Source organism: Centropristis striata, chromosome 21 (assembly GCF_030273125.1).
Source record: "Centropristis striata isolate RG_2023a ecotype Rhode Island chromosome 21, C.striata_1.0, whole genome shotgun sequence".
NCBI classification, from domain to species: domain Eukaryota; kingdom Metazoa; phylum Chordata; class Actinopteri; order Perciformes; family Serranidae; genus Centropristis; species Centropristis striata.
In genome coordinates, this window is record NC_081537.1 from 16,614,940 (window position 1) to 16,642,924 (window position 27,985).

The 27,985-nt window shown below is 38.4% G+C and overlaps 1 long non-coding RNA gene across 1 annotated transcript in view; it reads left to right on the forward strand.

The window, feature by feature from the left end:
* Positions 1-27,985, forward strand: part of LOC131959361 (uncharacterized) — a 113,956-nt gene that overhangs the window by 5,944 nt on the left and 80,027 nt on the right. Inside the window, exons 2-3 of the long non-coding RNA XR_009389443.1 lie at positions 3,542-3,691; positions 25,491-25,567. This is a non-coding gene — a long non-coding RNA (uncharacterized LOC131959361). The remainder of the gene's footprint in view (positions 1-3,541; positions 3,692-25,490; positions 25,568-27,985) is intronic.

The following is a 27,985-nucleotide window of genomic DNA, read 5'->3' on the forward strand; positions in this document are numbered from 1 at the left end:
CCTTTTGTGCAGAATAGTTCCATTCAATTTTTAAAAAATTACATGCAGATTATTACAATATTGGATTATCGTAATTGCACATTTATTAACAGGTAAACCCCATTCAAGTAACTGATTAATGTAGTAAGGTAAAAAGTATGATTCCCCCTGTATTGAAGTATAAGTATAAATTGCATCAAAATGGAAATATTATACAGTATCCATAAATTGAATGGAAAAATGGGAATATATTATATATTATTCAAAAAATTGATGGTTTCTGCCCAAAGATAACAGATATCCTCAAAGTGCATTTTTTCTCATCCTTTGTTTTACCAGTACTGGACTGTAAAATGGACACAATTGCCGGTTCTTTTTTATTTAAGAATGTTAAAGACTTTTATAGACAGAAATATAATGTAACAGGAAACTGAAGATTTTAAATTATTAAATTATAAAAATGGTAAAACAGGTGACAACCCTGCAGGGAATAAACAATATGTTAAGTTACCATAACTGGGTATTTTTATTTAATTTCTGAACAGCCAATATTTTGAATCTACAATTAGATGACCTATGACACTAAAACTGTCCAGACTGTTTTTAACACAAATGCATGGTCTACAGTTGTATGAGGTGCATCATGTTTGGGGGCAGCAGGATGCATTCGTGTTTTCAAATATGAATTAATTGCCAGAAAACGTTTGCTTTTCAAAATAAAAAATGTAAACAGTAAATTAATCTTCACTGACTTTCTGTAAAACAAGTAGGTGGAATTAGTAAGGAACTGCTGTTATAAATCAAGTTGATTTATCTTTAATTAGAGTCCAGATTGGTTTGAACTTGAATAATATAATAATTAAGTTGATAAAGCTGATAAATAGACTGCAGCTGGGACTTATCCTCACTGTAAATTAAATTAACATCAAAAAGGTTAGGACATGTAATATGTGTGTTCATACAGAGAGGGGCAGTGTTGTCAAGGCAATGAAGCTCACTTATACTGATGTTACACATTTGGTCTCCAGTAAATAATACTGTTGAGATGAAGAAACAAGTTTGGTGTTTTGTCTTTTTACTTTACATTACATTACATTACATGTCATTTAGCAGACGCTTTTGTCCAAAGCGACTTACAATAAGTCTTTGACAATTTTCTGAAAGAAAAGTACCTGATAATCTACATTTTGTGCAAATATTTGGTATGTTTTTTATCAGTGCAAGCCTTCACTTTATTCTCATGTGAATAATCTAGTCGACCTTTAATAAAAGATAAGTCTGGATTGATAAGGCACCAAAACACTCTTGACCTCAGTATCAGTGTAGAAAGGGAAAAAGTCAGTGTGACTTGAAGCGACCTGTAAATTAAGGCTCATGTGATTGGATTACATACTGTGTGAGAGTCAGTTGTTGTGTTTTATATTAAGGTTAGTTTACAATTGCCCCTAAGGAACTGGCTCTGCAGACAAAGTGCTTTTTTATGAACGCTGTCATGGTTCCTCTCCTGTTATATATGTTCTGCTCGGAGACAGTCTGTATCTGCGACTGATGCCATGATGACGGCTGTCGCTTGGTTACATCTGTGTAAGACACATGAGCAGGGGGTCAGAGGTGGATCATATTATTATCTACAGTGCAGGGATAAGTGCTTTAGATAACTGATTTTAGGGAGAGTATCAGCCAGTCGATCAAAGAGACCAGAATTGCCTGTTTTTTTATTGTCCCATACTGCAACATTCTACATACTGTAATGTCACTTTGGGAAATTGTAGGAAAAGAAGAACAAATGTTAAAATTGTTACAATTAAGCTTTTTATAGCAGTGCCATTGAGAGATAGTGTTAACAATTGCAGCTTTCATTAACATTTTACAGCAGTAATTTTCATTAGTCACACGTTTAAATGTCGAAAAACTGTTGCATATGCAGCTTTTGACCTTTTAAATAAGATTTAAGTCTTCACACCAGTTGGACACTGAACACTTTTCTTCAATTTTTTAAATGCACAGCATGTCCTTTTCTTCTACTAGGGTTCTCTCAGTCAAATCCATAACAAAAGATGGAGTTTGATAATGATCGTGAAGTAGCATGGGATCGTGGGTGTTGTTGTCTTTACAACCTTTGCTATTATTGCAGTCAGCTTCTCCTGGTTAGGATTTATTTAGTGTTCATTGTTCAAGGGGTTTCTTTTACCCGAAGCTGAATTATCGGCAGAGTTCTGATCCTCTCTGAAACTGACCCACTGATTAAAATAATTATAATAATAACAATAAATGAAGCAGTTTTGCATTGAAAATAAGTGTTTCTCTGGTAGTTCTCTGCAGACACAGAGACATACTGCTACTCACGTTTCTCAGCTTGTTTCTATGATAGCTTAAGATCCTTCATCTGGTTAAAAAAATAAAAGACTAAGATCTAAAAAAAAATAATTGTAAAAATGTGGCTTAAAATTGGATAAAAGTCCATTTATGACGGTTTCTTGCAGACAGCCACTACACTGACGCATGCACAAAGGGTATATGACGCCACTGACAGTGGAGCAAATGGAACAGACTGTATTGCAATTACATTATCCCAAATGGTCAAGCCCAGAAATATGTCAGTTAGTGAACCTATTATACCTTTTTAAGATTTGATTCAGGTTGAGCAGAAAATCTAATCAGTCAAAAGACATTGCTTTCAGTTATATTTTAATGATTGTCTGACAAACAAAACAACAAGATTGTAAGCAAAACTCTTAAAAGTGTAGGATAATACTTTCAGCAGGCACTGCTACAGACCTTGAATAAAAATGACGAAGCAGAATTGGACTAGACAAATAATGCAGCCATGTGTTGGTGATTTTAGTTTTTAGATGGTGAAGAAGTGAAAAACCTAATGACTATCCTTCTAACTATCCTTTAAACAATCTCTAAGAAAACGTAATCATCCCAAAATATACATAAACCCCTAAATACAATTCCTGGGTCATCTTTCCTTAATCTGCACTTAAATAAACTTTGAACTACCTTATCAAAACCCCTAATCATTTATGTACATAAGAGGAGACTGAGTAGCATAATGAACATTCAGGGCTGCACTTTATTTAACTCCTTGAACTTATTTCATTCATATAACATTTTAATCCTCATATAAAAAGTTGAAATGCTGTCAATGTATAAATGTAAACGTTTCAGTTCCTCATAGCAAAAATTATGTAGTTTGCCTGTTTTCTTGATTTTCTTATCTTCAAACTTGTGAATAAAGGGAAGATGCTGATGGAAATGTCTCCACTAGAGGGAGGAAGTGAGCATGAATAGTCCCTGAATACCAGACAAGCGATATAATACATTAATATTTCTCAACAATAACAGAAAAACTGTATCAAATACAAACATGGCAAAAAAATCCAATGCACGTGAAGGCTCCTGTTTGATAAAGACAGTGTGCAAGTGTGCAGAGGTTATAGTATTCATTCTGACGAGATTGGGACCAAGTGCTGTTTTCTAAATGACACCTCGTTGTACCTGCTCTACCTGATGGATAGCTTGCAATCTGATGCTCTATCCTCTCACTGATCTCCAGTTCCCAGGAAGCCCTGGCTGCTGGCCCTGCTGCTGCCGCTCACTGCCACAGTCTGGACAGCAGGGGAGGGTGGAGTGTTCCTCCGGGGGCCTGGGACGCTTCCAGCTGGGCCGCCGAGGTGTGGAGCTTGCCTCGGGGTAAGCCTCTTGTGTGAGTAAACACCATAACAATCCAGCAGAGAGACACGCTCCCCGGGTCGGGGATTTTTCCTCTACGCCAGGACAATGTCTGACACTGTTGTGATGATTGAATTTTATAGTCCGGCCTGACTCAAGTCTACTGTCCATGAGACAAAGTGTTTTATGATGTCACATGCCAGGATGATTAATGTTCCCTGAAATGTGTAGGCCTTCTTTGTATGTGTGATGAGGCAATTTTCTGTTTTTATCACAGACTACAGGCAACTTTATGAGTCTATTATCTTTCTCTACAGTGCGCTTGTTAAGCTCTAAGTGACCTGCTGTATGAACCATCCACTGGGTTTCTTGCTACTACATTTTATTACTTAGCAAACATGCCCTACAAATTTAAAACCAGAGCTGAACTGTGGTCGTCAGACTTCTCCACCGTCCCAGACAATGAAATGCCATGTAAGTCCGCTCCTCTCAACTCTCGAATTTGACTTTGGCAGCAGTCTTTCTCTTTGACTGACAGATGAGCGAGCAATACGACTCCATCAAAATGTGCAGCCTGACAGCTCGATTTGACAGCCCTCTTCAAACCAAATATACTCCTTGTTCCTGGCCCTACATCAATTTGACAGGATGAAAAGTGGTCAAAAAAAAAGAAAAAAGATGTAGATATCTATACTCTGATACAGATTCCACTATGAAATAATTGAAACAAATGTCCACATACACAATGCTGTCACCCAGTGTCTCTTCCATCATTCTTCTGTCCTTTATGCTGTTACAAAGTAATAGTGCCCCTCTGGCAAGTGATTGAAATATTATTTCTTGTCCCTTTATATCATTTTAGGGCTGCAAATAATCTTTTCAACATTGATTAATCTATTGATTCACATTTTAAATAAATTGTTTACACTATAAAATTATGAAAAATGAGTCTGATAGTTAGACTAAATTGCCATTTCATTCATTCAGCCTATCATCCTCTTTGTTTTACCAATTCCTGTTTGGGAGAGGGGCTGTTTTGTTTTATAGCAGTCTGTAACAACGCACCGGCCCAGACTTTGTCATTTCTGACTTGACATTGAAGGCTGCAATAGTTTGCTAGGAGCAGTAACATTTTTCATGATGATGATTTAAAAAAAAGTGTGCATGTTTAGGTAAATTAACTTACAACAGCTGACTCTAAATTGCCCATAGGTCTTAATGTGAGTGTGAGTGGTTGTCTGTCTGTCAGCCCTGTGATCGTCTGGCTGAATCTGCGCTATATACCACCTCTCGCCCAATCTCAATGGGGTTCAGTTTACAGATAATGAATGAATGAATGAATCAGCCACTGTTTACATATGACATTTTTTAAACAAACTGCTTATGGAGCAGTTTGCTTTATTTGCTGCTTTATTTGTCTGTAATGATAGTAAACTAACATTTGAAGATCTCACTATGGACTCTGGTGGAAATATTTCACTAGTTACTGAAGTTCTATAGACAAAATTGATGAATATACAATTAAATCTACATTAAATGACATTAATAATTGTTAGTCGCAGCCCTAGTTCAGATGTTTGGAACCAGGCTTGGCTACCCATCAGACGCTTTCTGAGCCCATGGGGATTCAAGTATTCAAGTATTGGTTTGTCCAACCAACAGTCCAAATACCAGAGATATTCAATTTACAATTAAATACACCAAAAATACGCCTTGCATCACAATTGAGAAACTGGAGAAAGATCATTTTTGGTATTTTTACAAAAATATATAAAAAAAAATATTTATTTTCAAAAACGTTTATATATATATAAATTAATTTAAACTCTCTTTGCTGGTGCAACAATGTCGTATTGCGATGCATGGACCTTAAATAGGTAGAATATATGATGTTTATTATACTGTTAATAATATATAATGCAGTGCTTAATGTACTCACCATAGACCAAGACCTCTGGGTAAACATGACCCTTTAATAGCCATTAAACAACATTTTATTTCAATTATTCAACAGTGTGAAATGCTTTCTGCCATTAGCAGGGGGCCTACATGAAGTTGTGACCAAGTCACTAAATATTCTTGTACTTGCGCTGTCATCACTCGAGTGTGTAAATCCTCATCATTGTGATATGCCTACATTCTGCTCTCCCATTTAGCTAATAAAATGCATAGAGCTAAATGATTCATGGCAACCATTTACATAATTCATAATTAAATCACAACTCGATGGCTCGGAATTTATTAATAGTGAATATGCATGTGCCGCCATCGTGATATACTAATTAATATCTTTAGTTATCATTGGCACATTGCTCACTCAGCTGGGGTCTGGTTATGGGGCAGGAATAATGAAATGCAACAACAAATTATCTGTGCATTTAAGTGGGAATGTCTCGGAGTGATGGCCACAATATGCATTTGCCTGAAGAACTTAATGGGGGAATCAGTTTTATCGGAGTTGTCACGTTCTGGCTAATCATTTTGAACACTGTAAAGATTAAGGCTAATGCATTTCCATCCTCTAGCTCCCGCGTGGAGCTGCAGGGCGTCTGTAATCGTGCTGTACACTTTTCCCACCGTCCACCAAAACATGTACCACACATGCTCCCTGGAATACACTGTATCCCGGAGACAAAGGAAAACTGAAACCAGGCTTATATTGTAATTAATCGCAAAAAAAATTATAGTGCTGAGATGTTCAGTTGAGTAACTGACAGAAAATTTATCAGCCTCAATTTTGGTGAAAAATTAATTGTTTAAGTCATTATTTATGGCACCAAAAAGCACCAAACATTTGCAGCTCCTGGTTCCTCAAATGTAAAATTTTTATCAGTTTTATGCAATTTTTATTTGGACTTTGGATTCTGCTAAAGCGCCCCTATGTGACGAGTAGGGAATTCAACATATCTGTGCTTTGCAGAAATGTACAATGGCAACTTTTATTGTGGTGACTGGGGGTTTTAACATATTATCCATCCATGACATTTCTGCATCCACCCAAAAACAATGGAGGTGAATTGTGTTTTGGTGGGGGTCAGCGACAACAGAACATTCAACCAAAACTATATTTGACAGATTTTTAGATAAAGGAAAAAAAACGCAGTTGCGGCTCAAGATGGTTGTTTTGCACCTGGTAACAACAGTATTGCTTTTAAAAATAAAAAGGCTGACGTGACCTTGTAATGACATCCCACAAACACACAGGTCAGGCTAATGAACTTGTGCCACTTTGCATCTTCCCCCCTCTTCTATTGAGCTCAATGTGTTCTTAGTTTGGACAGTTAATTCAGAACCGAACATCCACTAACTCTCCCCACCAGTGGACAAACAAAGGGGTCCTCGTCACTAATGGTCCCTGAGGCTTCACCACTATCTATTGATCTGCTGTCACCCAATTTCTCCGTGACTTATGGCCTGCTTAATTCCCATTACTGTGCACACTGAAGCCTTATCAGGGAGAACAATAGGCTTGTTGTCACTGAGGGCAAAAATATGAGCGGGCCTGTGACAGTGTGAGCGTAAACTCATGACTTCAACTCCTCGAGCCCTCTCGGTGACCTCTATGCTCATGTGGGCCAGTTAGAAGCCCGGCGTTAGAATACTAAACTCAATCCGGACCGTTTGCAGATGAATCAGAAAATTGGATCTTGCTTGTTTCATAAAAACGAGCCCCCAAAATACAGAGGGGCCAGCTCCTTAGCCATAAAACTGTCGCTGTGATATGTCTCTAGCAATGATGATTCTCAGTTCCTGCGTGCCCCCCTCTCCCGCAAGCTGCTATCTCTTCCTTTCAATTATATGTTTCTCTGCTCTTTTAGACAAAGAGTAATAAAGCTATAAATCGTGTAACCGGCAGAAGGTATGGACATTCTGTCTCTGAACTGCTGTTGAAACTGCCATAAACCACCCACAAAGTCAAAGATAAGGATTTACAGTTATTTAACATCATCCTTGTCCCCTAAATCACACTGATAAGAGAATTAAGTGATGGCTATAGGTTCTTTGTCCTCCAGCTATTGATTTTTTTTTTTACCAGAGAGGGCCAGTGCAATGTTTTTATTGAGCATCCTATTTGCTTTAAGCTTGAGAGTGGAAATTGAGCTATTTGGATTGTTTTATTGAACTACAGTTATGCACTCTGAATTAATTTATCTGGAAAAAAGAGCCTTCTTCTTCTTTAATTTCCATCCACAATGGAAATGTTTTCAAATGTGGAGCCACAAAACATGATAGAGACGCTGCTGTTAGAAAACTGCAGTATTGGAGTCTAAATGTTTGCCAAGCAGAAGTAAATGCCCTCTTTGAAAGGCCATTGCAGCAGTTGTTTTATATTGTTGAGGACAATTTGATCTTTATGCCAATTGTTTTCCGGTACGGTACGATTATAATGCTCCTCTACATTACAGTCATAAGAGCTGAGTAGTCTGAATGTTTCCAGTCTAAATAGGAGTGATTGTTCCTCCTTGGACTCTCTACACAAAACACATGACCTGATTTAAAGGAAGACATCCATCTGTAACAGTAATTGGTTTTAATACAAAATGCAGCAAATAATGTGCTTGTTAAAGCGGCCATTGTTTCACAAACCCCGTAGTATATGTCCCTCTTAGCGCATAATGTCCCAGTTTGAACAAAGATGTGTTGAGATTAGCGGAAGTTAGTCACTCGTTTCAGCATGAAAACACTTCTGTCAGTGCCTCTGAGAGGGCGAAGTTGCAGCCGTTCACATTTAATGATTCAATTGCTGTTTAGCTTCAAGTTCACCACCCCACAGCTATGATAAATGTCAAGCGCAACAATATCTCGCTAACTAGACATGCCACTGCCAACCAATCATTTTGTTATTGACTGTGAAAGCACAAGATGCTGTAATATGACTCTAAATGCTCCGTTACAGTGTATCTCTGTGGATAACCATGTGGGCCGGTTATTGAGTCTGAGTCAGTCTTGTTCATTTGGCTGAGGGTTTAGTTTCAACTCCAAGGCACCCAGCAGGCATTGAGACGGATCTCTGATTGTATGTCAATACTTTGATCATGGATGAAGGGACATCTATTCATTTTGAAATTAAATATAGTCTGGTTGGTTTTGAAAGGCTTTGGTGATCCAAAGTAGTTGGAGAATCTACAGCTGTGGTCCACATATGGCTTTTTTTCTGTTTGTATTTGTACCACCAATAGAAACATTGAAGTGACGTAAGCTGGCCAGCAACTGTCAAGTCAAAATATAGATATATTTCCCCCATTGTATATCTGTTTACTAAAACCTGGACTTCGCTGTTGGTCCATTTCTTGCATTTATTACTCACAAGCTGTCGTGTGCCTTTTGTCTTCGGCACTATTTCCAATGGCCTGCAGGGGGCGACTCCACTGGTTGCAAAAAGAATTCCAACTGGATTGAGAAAATGACCTAACATCTCACTTGCTTTATTATTGCCTCAGTAAACATTTCCTTAACAAGTTTATGGTCTCAATTGCTAGTTTCAAGGCTTCTTTAATACAGCATGATGTTCATTTAGTAAATTATGGTCCCGTTTAGAGTCAAATAGAGAACAGGGCAGGGTGAGCTTTAGGACATGACTATGTTGTGATTGATGAGTCACTACCAACAACTTAGGTCACGTAAAAATGTCATCTTTAGCATTCGGTTGTACTTAAACACATCCCAAGGAGTCGGAATTAAACACATTTTTTTAAAGCCAAAAATGGCTGTTGCTTTATCAGTTTTAGTTATCTATTTCAACTTCTCTGCTTGCTTGCTAACTAGTTTTGCCGTACTCCAAATCACAGCATGCAGCGTTAATGTGTCACGAGGAAGGAAAAATAAACCCAGCCTATTTGTGTGTTATTTCCCTCCTGAACGCAGCCTTTAATATCAGTGATCCTGAATTGTTTTCACCCCACTGCTTTAAGAAACACATGGGTCAGGTTAATGAACTTGTGTCTCCAGCCACCTTTCCCCACTTCATGAGCTCAAAGTATTTTTAGTGTGGACAGTTTATTATGTTAATTATGTCCTGGTCATGAAAACAGTATGCAGGTAATGACTGACTTGACTCCACATTCTGTCATTAATCTGCAGTATAATATATTATTCACTAAGATCTCACCCTCCAACAGCTGTTCACTTGTTTTAGAAATTACATTGTTCATACAGTATTATGTGAAAGCTGTTAATTCTGTCGGGTTGTCTTCTCCCTTAGCATGGCCTTGGATTGATGTGATGACAGCAAATAATGAATTTAATTCTGGGTATTAAAATAGCCCTGCTTGTGTTGCTGCTTCATCAACATATCTTTCACATGACAATAAAGTGGCAGGAAGTCAAGGAAGAAGCCAATCAAGGCTCAAGGAGTCGATGAGTGTCATTAGTAGTGTTGACAAATGAAAAGGTTAGATTAAATGTAAAACTGGGGATCAATGTAACAATAGTTTTCTCATAATGACCTATGTCACTCACAGTTGCAACAAGAAAAAAGTGTATAAAACAAACAAAATGAATGCTATACATGCAAAACTCTTGATGCAAGAAAAACAATTTCAGTATTATTTTTGATTACAATTTTCTTGAGGTCATCTGTTGAATTTTGTAAAACAGTAACAATGGAACTGAGTAAACGGCAAAATAGTTCTATATAAATAATACTAACCAATCCCAGCACTGACCCACCCTGTACTGTAATGAACGGTATTTATGATAACTTAGACTGTCACGTGTCATTCTGCCACCATATATCAATCCCAGAAAAAGCCAAAGGGCCACTTCTCTATGTATAGGCCAGCTGGGTTTTATTTTGGCGGAGGGTCATTCTATTTTGTCCACAGACCTCCCAGATGATCAGTCTTAGTATAGTGCCGTCTGAAAAAGGGCTAAGCAGGTGGCAAGGTGGTAACAACACTGATAGTAGGCCTTGTTCTTTTTAAAAATATATACTTCCTTTAAACTGCAATATCATTGAAGAGATAATTCTTAGAGTTTTTTACTACTAGTAACTCTAGTAGTATAGGCAATATAGGTACCTGTTTACCAAGGTTATAATAGTTTTGGATTTTTCATTAGTTTTAGTTTTAATTTTGTTGTGAATTTTTGTTTTCAAATTCAGTTAGTTTTAATTCATTTTTAGAGTGAGTTTGCTAGTTTTACTTTACTTTTTTATTTTTTGAAAATGCTTCATTTTAGTTTTTATTAGTTTTAGGGCGTTTTCACACATGAAAGTCCGAACCAAGGTCCGAATCAAGGTCCGTGTTCTGTTACATTGTATACATTTGGTCCTGTTGGTTTTGGTTTCACACTGCAAAAGGAATTACAAGACAATTCTACTGGACACGTCATCTCCCTGTGTACTTCCACGGCTCATTTGTTTTGGTTAAGCTGCGTTGTTAGGCTGGCCGGCATCTGACGTCAGTGTTACTTCCTTAACGTGTTTACACAAAATGAATCCAGCGAGCCACCTTTTACCTGTGGTAATACTTTTGCTGGTCTTTTGCAACCAGCAGCACCAGCTTAATGAGCAATATGTGAGAGTGCTTGGTATTCGCAAGATGAGCCTCCTCATCATGCGAAAACTGTATCGCCGTCGACAGGAGAGGAAGAGAAAACGGCTCGCAATCCTGCAATCCAACTTCCTGTACCGCAATTCGAGAGCAGAAGAAGAAAAACCCTTCCTGTCATTGATACGAATGTCCGAACTATAAAAAAAGTTGTTTTCACACTGCAAAAGGTTCGGACCTTGGTTCGTTTGGTCCGGACTGAGACCACCTAAACTTTGGTCCTTTGGTGCGGACCGTGGTCCGCGGCACCTTTCACACCTGGAATTTAGGTTCGGATCAAACTGAAAAGTCCTAAAGTCCGGACCAAACGAGATAGGTGTGAAAGCGCCCTTAGTGTTAGTTTTAGTTTTTTTGTAATGGGCTATGTGTTGGGTGCGAGATTCAAAGAGGTCATAATAAATTTAGCCTTTTTTTCCTTTGGTTTATCTATCTTAAGGAAATTAAATGTTACAGTTCCGGGTGTTTTGAATTTTGGTTGGAGTGTAGACAACCCAGTCTCAGTAAACATATTTACCATGTGTTCCTGCATGTTCACTAACCAGCAGCTATTTAGTTGGAACTAAATAAATACATTTCATATCTACCAAAAATGATTATGCAGTGTTCCCCTATGTATTCTGCAGCGGTGCGCTGCCACTGCTGGATTTCCAGAGCCGCCGCAAAAATAATGTGATTTGTAATATCATGGTTTAATTGAAGACTTTCACTTGCACACAGCGAAAGCACATCATCCAAAGTTTGCAGAGTGTTGCGCCGGCGACACTTTTACCATAATAACTAAACGGTTTGCGCTATCGGGAAAATTCCAATGTTTTCTGAAAGCTGAGAAGTTGCTCTTTACAGCCAATGTGGTGCCATTACAGTAATTTCACTCGCGCTTCTCCCGGAAGCCCACAAACCAGGAATACACACACTCAGTGGTGGAGAAATAGAAACACTGGATTATGTATGAAAAAAGTTGACAAAGAAAATGAAGGACATTTTCACTATAATTTTAGTTAGTTTTCTAACCACACAATACCGTTTCAGTTAGTTATTGTTTTTTTAAAGAACTCTCTTAAAAAAATGTTTTTATTTTTATTTCAGTTAACGAAAAATGTTTTTTCAATCTTAGTTTTCATTATTTTGTAAGTTTTCGTTAACTATAATAACCTTGCTGTTTACTTTCATTGTGATTGTTGCCAGTTTCATTTATTTTCATGAAAAACGCCAAGGGCCAAACTCACTTTCTAATGACCAGCAGGGGTTGACACCACTGGTTGCAAAATAATTCCAATTGTAAAGTATATGAAAAAATTACCCTACTTCTTACTTGCTTTATTACCTCAGTAAACATTTTCTTAATGAGTTTATGGTCTCAATCGCTATAGTTTCAAGTCTTCTTCAATGCAGTATGATGTTCATTTAATAAATTATGGTCCCATTTAAAGTAAAATAGACAACAGGGCAGAGTGAGCTTTAGGGTATGATACTACCTTGTGATTGACAGTTTGCTACCAAAAACTTTGGTCATATAAAAACTTTTTCTTTAGAGTTCAGTTGTACTAAAAGACAACATAAGAGTCGGCTGTTAATTTACAATTGAACACTTCCTCCTCCTACTCAGGTCCAACCTCTTGTCCAATTATGGTCACTTCTGGCTCCAAAAAACAATATGGGGACAGCCAAAATGCCAAACATGAGGCTTCTAAACCGTAGGCCACAAACCGGTGTGCGATGTCCACTTCTTTTATACAGTTCATGGTAAACGCACTTAATATTTCCTGGTTAGCTTTTCAAATGTAGAAGCTTTCTCACTTGTTCCCATTTTTTGTCATGATAGCTTCTGTTCATTAGTAAATACATTTTTTAACAACGTTAAGACAAAAAAATTAAACAAAATAATTGATTTACTAGAAAAAAAGATTTCAACAAATAATTGTTAGTTGCAGCCCTCGTTAGATTCTGCCCAGCCGTGATGATGTGCAGCCTAAATCCATCAGTGATCCTGAAAAGGGTTAACTGACCAAGAGCAATTTATTTGCCTATTATCAGCTAGCCAAGCATGTTAAAGGTTTCCTGGAGATCTTTTAAAATCTTTTTAAATCATCTCCTGTTCTGAGGTCACCACATCTCAGACCTCCACAAAATGCCCTTTTTGATGACCATGACCACTGGTGGCGCTCTGTCTCATTAGTGAACTGTGGCACCAAAAGACTCAGAGCAGAGGAGTCCAAACCCACATAAATACAGCGGAGCGGGAATTATGCTCAAATGTAAAACTCCCAAACAAACGAGATTGGAAAACTCTCTGGGGCGTCTTCAAAACTTTGCTGCTGTCATCAATCAAGAATATTGCCATGCGAGTCCATACAGGACTTGGACAAACTGCTTCTTTAAGCATTTCTCCGGGAGGCATAAAAGTGTATTTATGGTCACCACGGGCAGGTATAGAGGAAGATTGGCAAACATGAAAATCAAGTCCTCTCCTGGGTGCCATCTAGCTGTGCTCAGCTGTGTTAAATCATAGATGGAAAGAACAACAGTCTGGTGGCACAACGGTCCAGTCTGACAAAGCACTGCCTTGGGCCCACGTTTTACATTCTCTCTACAGCCCGTTATTGGAGTCAATGTTTTGTCTTCATACCTGTTTTCAGCTCAGTAATGAACTTCATCTTTCTTATTCTGCACATCAATGACATGTTCAAGTTTAATGTAACCCACAGTTTAGCGTATATTACCCAATGCCAAGATATAAGGCTGCAGAAGATCCTGTTTCTGCACTTAGCTGATGTGGGATTGATTTCCTTTACGAATATATGAATCACTGGGGTCATTACAGAGCTGGACTCTTTCATTAAATTGAGCTATATCTCCTGCGTCAACCCAGGGCCTTTGGAGAGCGCTCCACCAAGAATATACTGTACCTCCATGGGGTAAAACCACTTTGAAAACAGCAACATGTAAAGTATAGCTTCATTTATCCCACGAATGCAGAACATTGATCCTCTGTGGAGAAAATAGGTGACAACATACTCTTGGAGCCTTTCAATAATTCAGACATATGTGGGGGGATTGTAAATAAACTGATAAGTGGATCTGGCTGATGAATGTAGAAGCAAACTCTAGTTATATAAATGAATAATATCAAGAGTGGTGGAAAATTATAAATACAATGATACACTCTGGTACTCATAAATGCCAGCAATGCTTTCCAAAGCCCTTTTAATTGGAAGGTTTATAACGGATCACTGCAAGTCGCTCTCACTAGAATGTTCCTCACACACACACGGGCAGTATTGACTTTTCAAATAAAAAGACATTAATGTAGATAACGGCCATTTTGAATCCTCATTAGTCACCGGTAATCTAGAAACATGGGCGATATATTAAGAGTGGTGTTCGCGGCTAGTCATTAAAGGAGAAATAAAAGACAAAATAAATCCAATCTTGGAACGCCTGCGATTAATCATGTTGGCCACCACTGGCTGCCTGGCTGCTTAACAGTTTTATAGAGTCATTTATGCTGGTTTCCCTGATAATCCATTTATTCTGAATAATGCCTCCCTTCATGCTCAAAGTGCTGTGTTCAGGTGATACCGCTATAAACTGTATTTTTTTTTTAAGTCCCTTCCCCCTTGACAAACATATATTACAACAATTACATGTAACGGCTGACAGAAGAAAAGCAACAATCGCACATTATTCAGGGAAGCTTTTAATGAAAGTGTTAATTAAGTATATTTTCAATTATTCCTTAAGGGGATCACAAACGAAGATAGTATCATGAATAATTTACTGCAGGGTGTCTAATTAGAACTATTTTAATGTAATTTTCTCAGCAGAGAGCAGAGAATTGCTAAACAAGAGGAGTAACATATGCAGAAAGGTGCAGAGAGAGACACTGGAGCGATAAGTGATGATTAAGATGTTCCACTGTACAACACGAGAGGACGTAATCCCTCTGTCCAGACTCCTGAAGTGTCTCAGACAGCTGTTTATCTGCACCTCTGGAGGCTGACAGCACTCCTAAAATACAAACAGAACACCAAGAGTCAGAGTCACCCCGTCGGCCCCACTCCAGCCCGCATCGACACCCCCTGTCTGCAGTGAGAAGCTGTTTGGTGTCCAGATGCACTGCAGTTTTGACAGATTTTTAAAGAGAACATCCTCACACCTGACTGAAGAGTAACTGCTGTGACACTGAAGACAAAACCCTGCTGACAGCCACGGCGAAACTCTGTAATTAACTATGTGATAGAGCTGTCCTCGGGTCTGCTTAGGGCTTCATAATGCACAAAAAAAGGAGGAAACAAACACACAGGGAAGTGTTTCTCGCTGAGGAGTTACCTGCCAGAACTTTAAATAAATGAGCTATGACCCAAATCCTTACTACCTCCTAGTTCAATGCAGTGTGTACTACATACAACCACGATTCCAAAAAGTCGTGTAAAGTGTGAATCTACAAATTAAATGCATCTAATTCAGATTGTACAATTTTAAATCAACATCCAACAATTTGGGAATTTGGGTTGTACTTACCCTCACAGTATGATGTGTTACCAGCTAATATACAAGAATATAAACATACTTTCCCTTTATACTAACAGGGAATTATACAATACATGTGTAATACGTCAGTCTAATGTCCCCCTGTGCCAAATCTTGCCAAAAAGACAGTTTTTCCAGAAATGTATTAATTTATTGTTTTCCTGGGGCTTTTTCGCCACCATCTATAATTTATTTACATTTTTTCTTCTCGATTTGGGAGCATTTTCTCTATCAATTGTACATTGCATTATGGATGAATAATGTACATCAACAGCATAAAATGTTGTTTTTTTGCATACTGACTGCGAGTAATCTTATATTCTGTCACTTTTTCAGTGTGAATGCACTTCATACTCAAAGTTCGCTTAGAATTTGTACAAATTTGGGGACACAGATGTAGTGTCAATAGGCCTTTTCCACTGCAGATATTTTGACTTGTCATAGAAGGCAAAGCACAGGTGTTACTATTAATATTAATCCTGGCTCCATTCTATAAAAGTGTTAATTCTAAGGTTTTTAGTATGTAGTGTATCCATACGGGAAACATGACAAATTTAAGTATAGCCCAAAAATTTATTGCATATTAAAAACCATTAAATTTGAGAAATTGTTGTAATTAGACGCTATTGTTCCATAATTTAATACACAAAGGAAATGGAGGAACTACTCACAGCTGGGAAAATTAAAAGTAATTATGGATCGTGGTGAAACAGAAAACTGCCAAAAAGCAAACAAGAACAGGGCCAAAACATAAAACCCTGCAGCAGGGGCAAAGAATGACAATCTCAAGGATTACCCCTTTACGCATTTCTCAAGTTTGAAAAAAATCCACAGCTGCTACTTTTCTAGCCAAATGTGAGCGGTCTGTTTCCGTTCACCATTAGTACATGCGCTTGTATATTTAGTAATGAGGATTTTGAGCGTTCTCAGCAGCGTCTCCGGAGACTTTTCTCACAAGGTCTTGACTAAAAGCCCAAAGCCGATCAAATGTCCCACACAGCACAAGTCCTAGCACCTGACGACATGGTCCTGCAGGGAGTTTTTGCTGTCACAATAAATCAGGAACAGACAGGATACAGTATAATCATGTGGGTGTCCCGTTTCACTCGGCCTCTGTCAAATACTTCAGCAATTTCTCAGCCGCACACGGGGGTGCACACTGCAATAGTATATGCCGCCATACCCACAGAGCTTGATGGTTGACTTGAGAGGGATAATCCATGGGAGATAACATACAAAGAGCCGTTGATGGTTTATGTTGCAAGTATTCTATTGTACACAATGATATACTGTGTTGCCAGTAGCCCCTTTATTTTGCCTTTGATGGAACATGGAATAAATGGGATGCCTTTCAGGGAAAATAAGTCTAGAGGGTCTGCTTTATTTCTTAACACGTAGCTCATACCTTAGAACTGAGGCGTTAAAGACATTTGACGATGTTTGAAAACAAAGTGTTCCACTCTGTAACCATATGAAGCCTATACTTCAAAACCAAAGTAAATTGAGATGCCTGAACTATGAGAGCGGGCCCCCGCACTCATAGTTCAGGCTGTGCTTATATCTGAGCCTCCTTCCCTTCATAAAGATGAATCATAATGTCTAATTCTCACAAATTACCCAAACATTATGTAGTTCTCTCATTTCCAACGCTGTTTAATCTGTGTCTGGAGTATTCGCTGTCACTTCATGTTGCAAACACTCCTTTCACTCTGGCAGTTCATTGTCTTTTGATGGGCCATAAAAGGCTCGGTTTGATGGATGATAACTCGGGGCGTCTCTCTTTGTTGTGGGATGTGACGACTGAGTGCATGTGAGATGTGAGGAGAAGACGCGGTGTGAATGGAAGATGTCATCGATGTCTTGTGCTGACACCGAGGCCTTAAGCGCGGGCTTTGATCTCTGTGAACGATCGCAAAGCAAACACAAATAAAAGATTCCAGCGTGTTACAGTTTCCAGGGAGAAAGTTGAACTGTTTTTCGAACATTTTCCAAGAGGTCTCTCTCTGATTGGCATTTCTAGTGGTAGAAATACCTGCTAGTATCAAGCCTGCAATGATTTAGAGGCTGACAAATTGGAAAAGGTGTTTCTAGGAAGGCAAAGCATGCTCTGTCTTCTACCTGCATGTAAAACGTGATTTATCAAGAGAGAGGACGGCTCATGTCATTGCCTTCTGATCCACTCCAATAAATATCAAGAGCTCTATAGGTCCTGGACTCCCTGCTGACCCTACAACATCTGCTCAGGCACTTACTACTTAATGTATTAGCTGTGAGAACAGGGCAGGTGTTTTCAGCTGGAGCCAGAGAACATGAAAAACAGATTGTGCCTCCGGTTCATGCAATTGAATTAAAATGAGTCACCACCAGCTTTTCTCATAAAATAACATCACAAATAATGTTATGGCATGAAGGACAGGTGGGAATATTATATTAGGTCGGCTTGATGGTGGCAGAAAATCCCCAAAATATAATTAATTGCAGCTCACATAAGGAATCTATCGGGATTCCTGAGATAAATACATATAAATCACTGCTATTAAAATCAAAGGCGTACCTTGCCCTATAAATTGCTTTCCAGTATATTGCAGCCATTTGTTGTTGGAGTGCAGCTCTCCGTGTCCACATGAGGCTCTTTGTGATTCTACTTTGATGTTTACTTAACCAGCTGAGCATAATGTGCTTCATGGCCTTTACATTATAGATTACAAAAAGATTACTTTAAAGGTCTAATCATGCTGGTAGTTAGCATCATGAGTAAACATTTATCAGCTATAAGCTCAACCTATTAGGAATTAAATATATTTGAAAGCTTTCTCATCAGCAGAATCCCTAGGAGGCGTTTGGAGAGTTTGATCAAACTGATTACGAAACACTTGATATATACGTGCTATTATGTGAGATATTCTAAATACCTTTTAGTGCAGAACTGGGGGATAGTTTGTCCTTCTGAGGATATAAATTATCATTAAAGTGTCAGTATAAATTATTTATAATACAATAAAAAGTTTGTGTAAGGTTGACCATATTGCATTAATCGGGTCAGTTCACTTACTTTTGAAATAAAAACATATCTTACCTTGCCTCTAGTCAAATCTCTTAAGACACCAAGACCTTCAAGGGTGTTTTTTTCTGTTTGCATTCTCATGGCCAATAGAAAGGCTGGTGGAAGGTGGTATAGCACCATACATTTGCGCATGTACAACAACAGCAATCTATTACTAAACACTGGGTGGTGGTAATGCGTCTATAAGCTGATTTTCCGTCCTCGATTGAAACTCTTGTGGTATTTGACTTTGACAAATCAAAATCGCCTTGTTTTCCCCCGTCCCATGTAAGCTCAGTATGCCTGGACTTCACCGTCGGAACATTTATTCAAGTTTTCTTCCTTTAATTACATTAAAAGCTGTAGTTTCGGGTTTGTGTAACTGTCACAAGAGGCTTGCATCATCTCACTAATTTGCAGACAAGATGACCTTAAGTATTTTGTCTTCTTCTTTGCTTCAGTTTGGGTTTTGGTACGGGTGTTGCTGGTTTTCTGACCTACATTAAAACTCCTGTGGTATTTCACTTTGATGAATCAAAATTGTGTTGTTTTTGCCCTATCCCATGAATGCTCAGTATGCCTGGACTTCACCGTTGGTACATTCATTCAAGTTTTCTTCCTTTATTTCATTGCAAGCGGTAGTTTGGGGTTTGTGTTTTCTGTTGTTCATGCGGCTAACAGGTTTTTAATAATGACTGGTGCTTCATTGGTTCATGTATATGACAACATACAATTATGCCTAAACTAATCATTGTACATGTTCCTCGAGGTTGCTCTTGTGGTGGGAGAGTACCTACTTTGATAAAGAAGCTTAAAAAAATCCCTCAAAATAACATTCCCATAGTTACAATAGTTACTATTTCTTGTGGTGTGGACACAATAAAAAAGGGGAATCTCAAAACAATATAAAATTATTATTAAAAAGTTCCTCCGGTCTGAAATGGCTATTGACAGGCAAGTCCTGCTCCAATATAACGAGACCCTAACTGACCCAATTAGAAGAAAACTCAGGATGTGTGTCAGATAACTACTTTTGGTGATAACTTTTGGTATATCAGCCTTCTCTGTGTCCATTGCAATACAATGAAAGTGAATGGAATTTTGTTTGGGATGCTCACGAAATTGAATCAAACAAGATTCAGAGTCTACAGCCACCTGCACTGTAAGGCTGAGCTACGTGCTATTGTCAGGATGCTAACATGGTGATGATGCCAAGATGCTGATGATGTCCAGTCTGCAGACTGACATTGCCTTCCCTAGAATGAGTGAACAAAAGACTTATTTTGACTTTATAAGTCTGTGGGACTACAGATAAGTCCTGGATAAGTCTGGTGATATTCTAAATTTTTTACTTATTGTCAACAAATCCCACAAAAGACCAAAAGTATTTCCTGTATTCCTCAGTACCATAGATCTCCAATGTTGGCTCGGGGCTGACTGAGAGTGAGAGTTGAACTGATGTGTTGTTACTTTTGTTCTTTTTTGTGGGATTTGTGGACAGTAACCAAAATACAGAATATCACCAGCTGTATCCTTTAACTTATCTTCATAAAGACTTATAACTCATGCTACAACTCATCAGATACACTTCTAACTCACAACTGATTGCAATAAAAGTAAGAGTAGAGTTTGGCCCCGGACCAACACAAGTGATTACTTTTTGGTTCAGATCCAGGAATTTTAAAATTAATTGTGAGATAAGACACCTTTGGACATTTGCACCTACTCATTTACTTCCTCTTGACTACTGCACTTACTTAAATGAAAAACAGTTTGGCACATGCATTCCCATTATTGTGTGACTATTTTTGGATTCTGATGGTTTAAAAAAAAAAATTCTCATTAAAATATAACATTAATTATCTTTTCTTGAGCCTCGGGAGAGGTATGCGCTCTGTGTGCTGTCTAGTTCAAGATGAGGGTTCAGAAATCATGAACGTAGCTAAGAATGATAGTGGAGTTTGCACTTGTGTCACCTGTGTGGGAGTAACACAGACTGAAACCACATTTCAGGTCTCCTGTCAGTAGAAAATGAGTAATGTGCTGCAGCCCGTAGCCTCAGGATAAAGTCATATCTGAAGCTGTATTTGAAGGATATCAAAAACCCAGGATACCTCAGGTTGACCCCTGTCATTTCCTTCAACGATGTATATACTTTTTTTTTTTTTACTCTTGTGTCTTTTTCTCCCACATGAGCTCAGCTTTATGTTATACAGAGAGATCCTCAGCCATCTGGTTTTCATTTCCTGCGAGGTTCAAGATGGTAGGAGAGTTTAAAAAAAGGAGCCTCGTTTGAACTGGGGGCTAATGTAGTCAGGATGGAATCTGTCACTCAGTCTATTGCATGTTGATGACTAAGGGCAGTTTCAGCTGTAAGCAGTCCATGATTTATGGACACCCAGTGAACTCTTGTAAGCAAAAGCCAACGAGGAGTTCAGAGCAGCAACTGGGCCTTTTTTTGGCCGCGGCTCGCCTGCATTTTCTTTCCATTCATGCCAAAGTATTTCGCACGGCAATTAGCTCCGTCCTCATTTGGGTCTGCAGTCCCACAGGGTTAGCGAAGCCATTTATCATCCTCGGGGCTTGGAACTCTGCAGCTCTGTCTCAGGTAGTTTTTGTAAACAGTCGTTGGCCCGGCTCTTTCCATTTCACCAAATGAGAGGGAGATACAGTAGTTTTGAGGGTCTGCCATCCATCCATCTGTCGCACGCTTTGCTTTTTCTCTACAGGTGTGAAGGTGAAAGGGAAATGTCATTTCACATGACTCATTTGTCATATGGTAACTACATAGTTAAAGTGAATAGAGTGATGACAACATGGCCCCCTTGCTTTTTTCTGAGTGTCTGGATTTGGATTGTAGAGTGCGGGTGAAACTAAAGAGTATTCTGGCTAATGAGGGGTATGCTGAAAAGAAAAAAAAGTAATTTTTTTAGAACATTAATGATATTAAATCTTTTATTGAACATAATTTACAGAGATTTTTAATAGCAGACTTGACATTTAGCACATGTTTACACAGATACAGATGTAAGAGATGTAACCTCGTTAGGCACACATAAAGAACTATTGATGTTTTATGCTGATCTATGTCTTGACTTGTATTGAAACCTAAGTGTTGGCTCTGCTACAAGTATTTATATAGCTTCCAAATGCCTGTGGGGCGTCATTAAAACACATATTTGAGCAGGCAGAGCCATAAACATATGCTGGATGCATTTTTGTGTTCTTAGCCGAAACATCTTCAGAGGCAGCCAGGAAAATAATTGAACTACAGTATGTGCATTTTTCTATTTTCACATCTGTCCTTGGAGAGTCATTACTTTACAAAGAGCTCGCCAACTGATTCCGAATCCATCATTCGTCGAACCGATATATATTACGGTCTCTGTCGCCACTATGTCTTGATCAATCAGAATTAAGAAATTAGATTAAGCTCTTTGGTTTTCTCCTCCTTAAGTGGAGTCACACTGCAGTGCAGGCCCAGGGGTTATGGGGAGTATCAGAGGGGACTAATTGTCAAGGTTATGTCTCAGCGGATGATTGATGTGAGGCCAGGCTGTTTTTGTCAGCCTGTCAGGTGGCTGGAATGTTTAATGTTCTCATTATTGGTTGCTCTGTTGTGTATATTTCTCTGTCAGCGCCGCTGAGCCATCTGAACTGCCAGAGCACTTCAAAGGCCTGCAGGTCATCCGTCTTCCTCCTGACGCCCCGAATGTTCAGCCTCAGCTGAGTGCTGGTGATTTGTTATGACTTGAGAGCCAGCTGACAGACAGGTCTCCTATAAAAAAACATGCACCCATTTCCCTTTTGTCGTGCAGTGAAAGCATCGCTGCTCCTGTAATGGGAGGGGGGTGCGACTGTCACAGGAGGCTGGCACCTGACAGTTGTGTCATCTCACTAATTTGCAGACAGGTTGACTTGAAGTATTTTGTCTTCTTCTTTGCTTCAGTGTGGATTTTGGTTCGGGTGTCGCAGACTCTCACAGGTCACCATCTGCTATGGAGCGCTACAGGGAACAAGCTTAAGGGGAATCGTTATATTAAGGCATATTTTCATATTCATTATTAGTCCAGGACCCGATGCACCCTGGTCTCCTTAAAATTGTGCTCAAATACAGCAAAGTGGGATTGTCAAATACATTTGAAGGGAAATATATTCTCTCCTGTATTCAGCTTATATTTTTTCATATACGTTTCTAATCAAATTCTGTGCAGGGAGGAGGTCGGGGGGGATGGAGGGATAAAACACGGGACTTTCACACAGTTTGTGCCCCTAAAAGTTTGTGTTTTTACATAAAAAACATACTTATTTTCATCCAAACCATTATCTTTCACTAAACCTAACCAATCTTTTTTTTTGCCTAAACCTGACCAAACTGTGACTGTTCCACATTAACTGTGTGTTCATAAGTAGGTGTGGGACTCACCAGAGACACCATGTTACAATATTATCACGATAGATACTTAAGTCTCAATATGAAATGATTGCAATTTTAAACATCTTTCATATGCTTAATCTTTCGATATGCCGTAATTTACTACTTTTGCCATCTGTTTTTTTCCAATATGATAAAATATTCACTCTGTTCTTCTCACCTCAGTGATTGTTATTGCAGCAAAATGGGATTATGAAGCAGACTGACTGACCAACAGTGTTATAAAGGTTCTGACAAACTGAACTGTTTGTTACAGTCCACACAGTCCAACCGAACTGAATGCCAACATGTGTTACTACTGTACAGGTATTTTGAACAATTCCAGGCCCCTTCAGGAACTTTACACCTTACAAAAATGAAAATGGAATAAAATAAACATCTCAATTTAGCACCATCTGGTGGACTGAAAAAATGATTTATTGTATAATTCTAGCACCAAAATGTTTAATTTGTAATTAAAATAATTTGTATGAGAAGTGATTGATACTTGTTGTTCTTGTATTGGTAAAATATTGCCAAATATAACAATACTATGCTGTATAGATTTTTTGCCCCTTCCTTATTTAAAACCGTGACGGCAATCTGGGAGAAAATATGTAAACAAATCTGAAATTTGCAGTTTTGTTGTGTGGAAATGTCATTTTTAGGAGACAGGGTTAGTATACACCATGGGGTGGCACCAGTTAGAGAGCATCATGGGAAGAAGGCTGATTGCTGCTACAACAAGAAACGCGAGAGGTGAGATGCTAAAGACAAGATGAGGAAAACCAGAATCTAAATCTCAATTCTTTTCCCAGGCCCATTACAAGATTGATTGTTTTCTGCTGATCTAATTTTGGATCATACAAAAACAGTCCATTTGTCTTAAAGAAAAATGATGTGCCACATGGTACAGATGGATTTTTTTTTCTTTTGAAAGCTGAGAGAGATTAAAGAGAAACTCTGCTCCTCAGCTCTAATCACGAGCTGTAGATTACTCTGTCGATTTAACCAGATGGCAGGCTCGATTCTGCAGGCCCTCCTGTATATTAATGAACAGCAGTCTGTTATATTTGACTTAGGTAAGTGAAATGTCCATCACCTGTAATGGTCTGCCAGCTGGCATTATGCATTTTGCACCACTTTGGGTCCACGTGGCATTTTTCATTTGCAACGTTATAGAAGGAGCATTTTTGTTCGCTGCTATTTTCCATCATTGTCAGTGTTCTGGTAAAAAAAAAAATTTTCACCAGGAAGAAAAGTCTCCAAGTTGTGTCTACAGCTAATTTCCTCTCATAGGTCAAGGCAATAATTCTGGCACTAAAACTGTCGCGCTGGGCAAAGCACACAAGTTCGATAGTAACTTGATTAAGTTAGCCTGTCGACATGACTGCAAACACGGCAATACAGTATGTTAACAAACCTAATAATAGGAAGGCTGAGATAAAGTGGAGGGGATGGCTGCACACTCTCTGGCCAGTCGTGTGTCTGGTGCAACGAGCCGCTGACCTTAAAGAAGAGCTTATGTGGCTTTGGCTTATTGTTAGTTAGAGTGCAGCATAGTGTTTTCTTTGTCTTCTTCTCCTGTTGGCTCTACAAAAGAATTCTAGTTGTTTATGACTTTATCAGATATACTGGCTGCCTGCTCGCTGCATTTAAGACCGCTTTTCTTAAGAAACTGATTATCTTTGTCTCAGAATGTCAGTCTGAAGGGACTTAAAGAGGCAATGAACACATGTTTGCCATCCCGAGCATCCAGAAACTCCCTCCATGAATATGCCAAGCCTAATTTTAAACCAACAGCGGGGGAACTTTGGCTGCGTTTCCCAACCAGAGAGCACGAACAGCAAAGAAGCACAATGCCAGTATGTCATACATTTAAACACTGTTAAATTAAAGGCTGTTTACTGTTCACAGAGGCCATTCATCTTACTCAACGTTAGTCTGCTTCTTGCAAATTTGTCAGTAAGAGCTTCCACATGCCAAAACGAGGAGGGGAAGAAAAAGTTGGGGTTATCAGAGGAGGGTTTTCATAGCGTGTCTCTTCAGTCAGCCTGTAGGTAATTAGCCACCTCCGCACAATAAGGCCATAATAAGTCATTAATCACCCCAGACCCGAGCAGGAGTCGACTCACTGTGAGCAAGACGTTTGGAGACAAAAAGTTTTCCGCCTATGACAGACTTCAAAATGGCCCCTGTCAGTGGTGTGTAAATTATAGGGCATGTTGAGTGCTGAAAGACAAGGGCCCACTGTTTAACTCACTGTTGCTCTTTCCTTTGCTTTGTGTGTTGACAGACTCTCTTTGAGGGAAAATTCCCCTTTTCTCCGTTTCCCATCAAGCCGGCTTGTAACTCAAAAGGACAGACTTTATTGTGAGTATACAGAAAACGCACACAAGTTATCCACATTAGGATAATCTCAGAGTACCAAGCTCACTCCCCTTCATTTTTATGATGCCTCACTGGAGTTAATAGAAGAAGACAAGCTCCAAAGGTCAACAGCTCAGTAAAAAACCCAGCTTTAACTTCGTATTCTTATCGTTTACTTTGCTTGTCAAAGGGAGGAAATGATGGAGTGATGATAAATATGGGGCTTGTTTGGAGAAGCAAAAGCCACTCTAGTGCAAACATAAACCACCATGTTTTTCAGGATGATGGAAGACACACTTTTCAGCTGATTGAACATGCAAAAAGTCCTCGTTTTTTCCCTTTGCTTCTGTAAACAGAGATCCGCCTGCCTTTCCAGAGTACATAAGCACAGAGGGAGATTTATTCAAAGCAGCAAAAGTTTATGTGAAAACAGGGAAATCCCTTGATTGGTTTATTAATACTGCTGACAACAGGGTGTTAAATTCATTATAGCACCATAACATGTGTAACAAGTGTTTGAAAGCTACTTGATGTCTGTATATGATGCATGAATCGCTTTCTAAAAAAAAAAGAAGTCAATTTTTGTACATGGCTGTGGGCATCGTGAAGCTGAACATCAGCTCAGCGTAGCGGCGATGATGTCCACCACCTTCAATAATAACAGACAGTGTAACACATGGCGTGCAGCTGTGCAAAAGTGACCATTTTTAACATCAACGTGTCTGCGCCGGGCCATGCCGTGCTGATCTATTCCCCCTCAGGTGAAAGGCCATGAGTCTTACTCATGCTGCAGTTCAAAGCAGAACAGGTGGGGCCATCACTGTGATTCAACATGGAGTCACAAAGCCGTCCAGCCTCTCATGTCCTGACAGTATTTTACGTTCAAACATGTGGGAAAGAGATCCTCTGTTTCTATGTAAAGATTGATAGACTAGAACAAGATGTATGTGAAGCTCACTGAGCCGGATAATGTCATAAACAGACGTAACAATTACCTTTATCCATACGATGCAGCATCTGACCCTAACCCATGACCTTCTTAATTAAATTCACTTTTAGGCTAAAACAATAAGAGCAAAACTGTTGGTGCTCCCACTTTCGCTCCAGTGCAAAACAGTCATATCACTGATACAACACAGTATTATTAATACGGGTTAGACAGCAGATCATCCTACAAACTAAACATTCGCTTGTTTCTCCTCTTTAAAACAGGAAAAACATTATATAATCTGCTACAGTATTACTGTTGAATTATCACTGGATACCATTCACCACAGCAGCATATCCACACTTTAACTGTAACTTTAGATTGATATACAGTATGTTCTTATCACTCTCCTTGTGTACATACATGTACTACATTCCTGTTTAAATAAAATAAATATATATATATATATTTATTTTATTAGAGCCGCAAAGATTTATCGTTTAGTTGTTAACTTCAACCTAGATTACAAAAATGTTGGGAGGATATGTAAAACATGAAGAAAATATCTTAACAAAAAACAAAAGTTTCTTGTTGTGTTTTTATATTACATTTTACACGGTGTCCCAACTTTTTGGGAATCAGGGTAGTATTAAATTAATGGCAACTATTTTCATAATCAATTTATCAGTTTGAATGTTGTTTTATAGGGGGGAAAAAAGTCAAAGTTATCTGATTCCAGCTTTTTAAATGTGAATATATTCTGTTTTTTTTTCACTTCACTCTGACAATAACCTGAATATATTGGAGTTGTGTATAAAACAAGACATTTGAGGGCATCATGAAACACTGACGGACATTTTTCACCATTTTCTGATATTTTATAAATCGATTAACTAATCAGTTCATAATCAACAATAAATATAATTGGTAGTAACAACACTAATATCTGCATATACATTTACTCCATTCCTGTTTTACACTCTTTCATTTATATTACTTTATATTTTATTATTACAGTATTTTATGTTCAAATTCTCATTTTAATATTATTATTTGTATGATCTTTGTTCTATATATTTTATTCACACTGTTACAGGGACCCTAATACGTAAGATTTTTATTGACAACGACTGCTTTACTGTAATAGTTGCATATATGATTTACATATAACATGGATTCGTATACATCTATGCTTTTTAACTACTGAAATAATAGCAACACATCTCGTTTTTATGATGGTTTATAACTCATAATATTATTATGAGAATAAATGAACACATGTTCAAGTGTGTATTAATGTACAATATTTGTCAACAATCATAACTTCTCACATGTATTTTACTATATTATCACTCACCGTCTCTTTTTTTTAATCAGCCTTCACTTACTGTGTGGTTGTCCAAAGGTGGACTTAGTTGTAGACCAATACATTTATATTTGTTCACAATCACATTATAGAGTTATAATATTTATGCATTTTATGAATTGTAGAT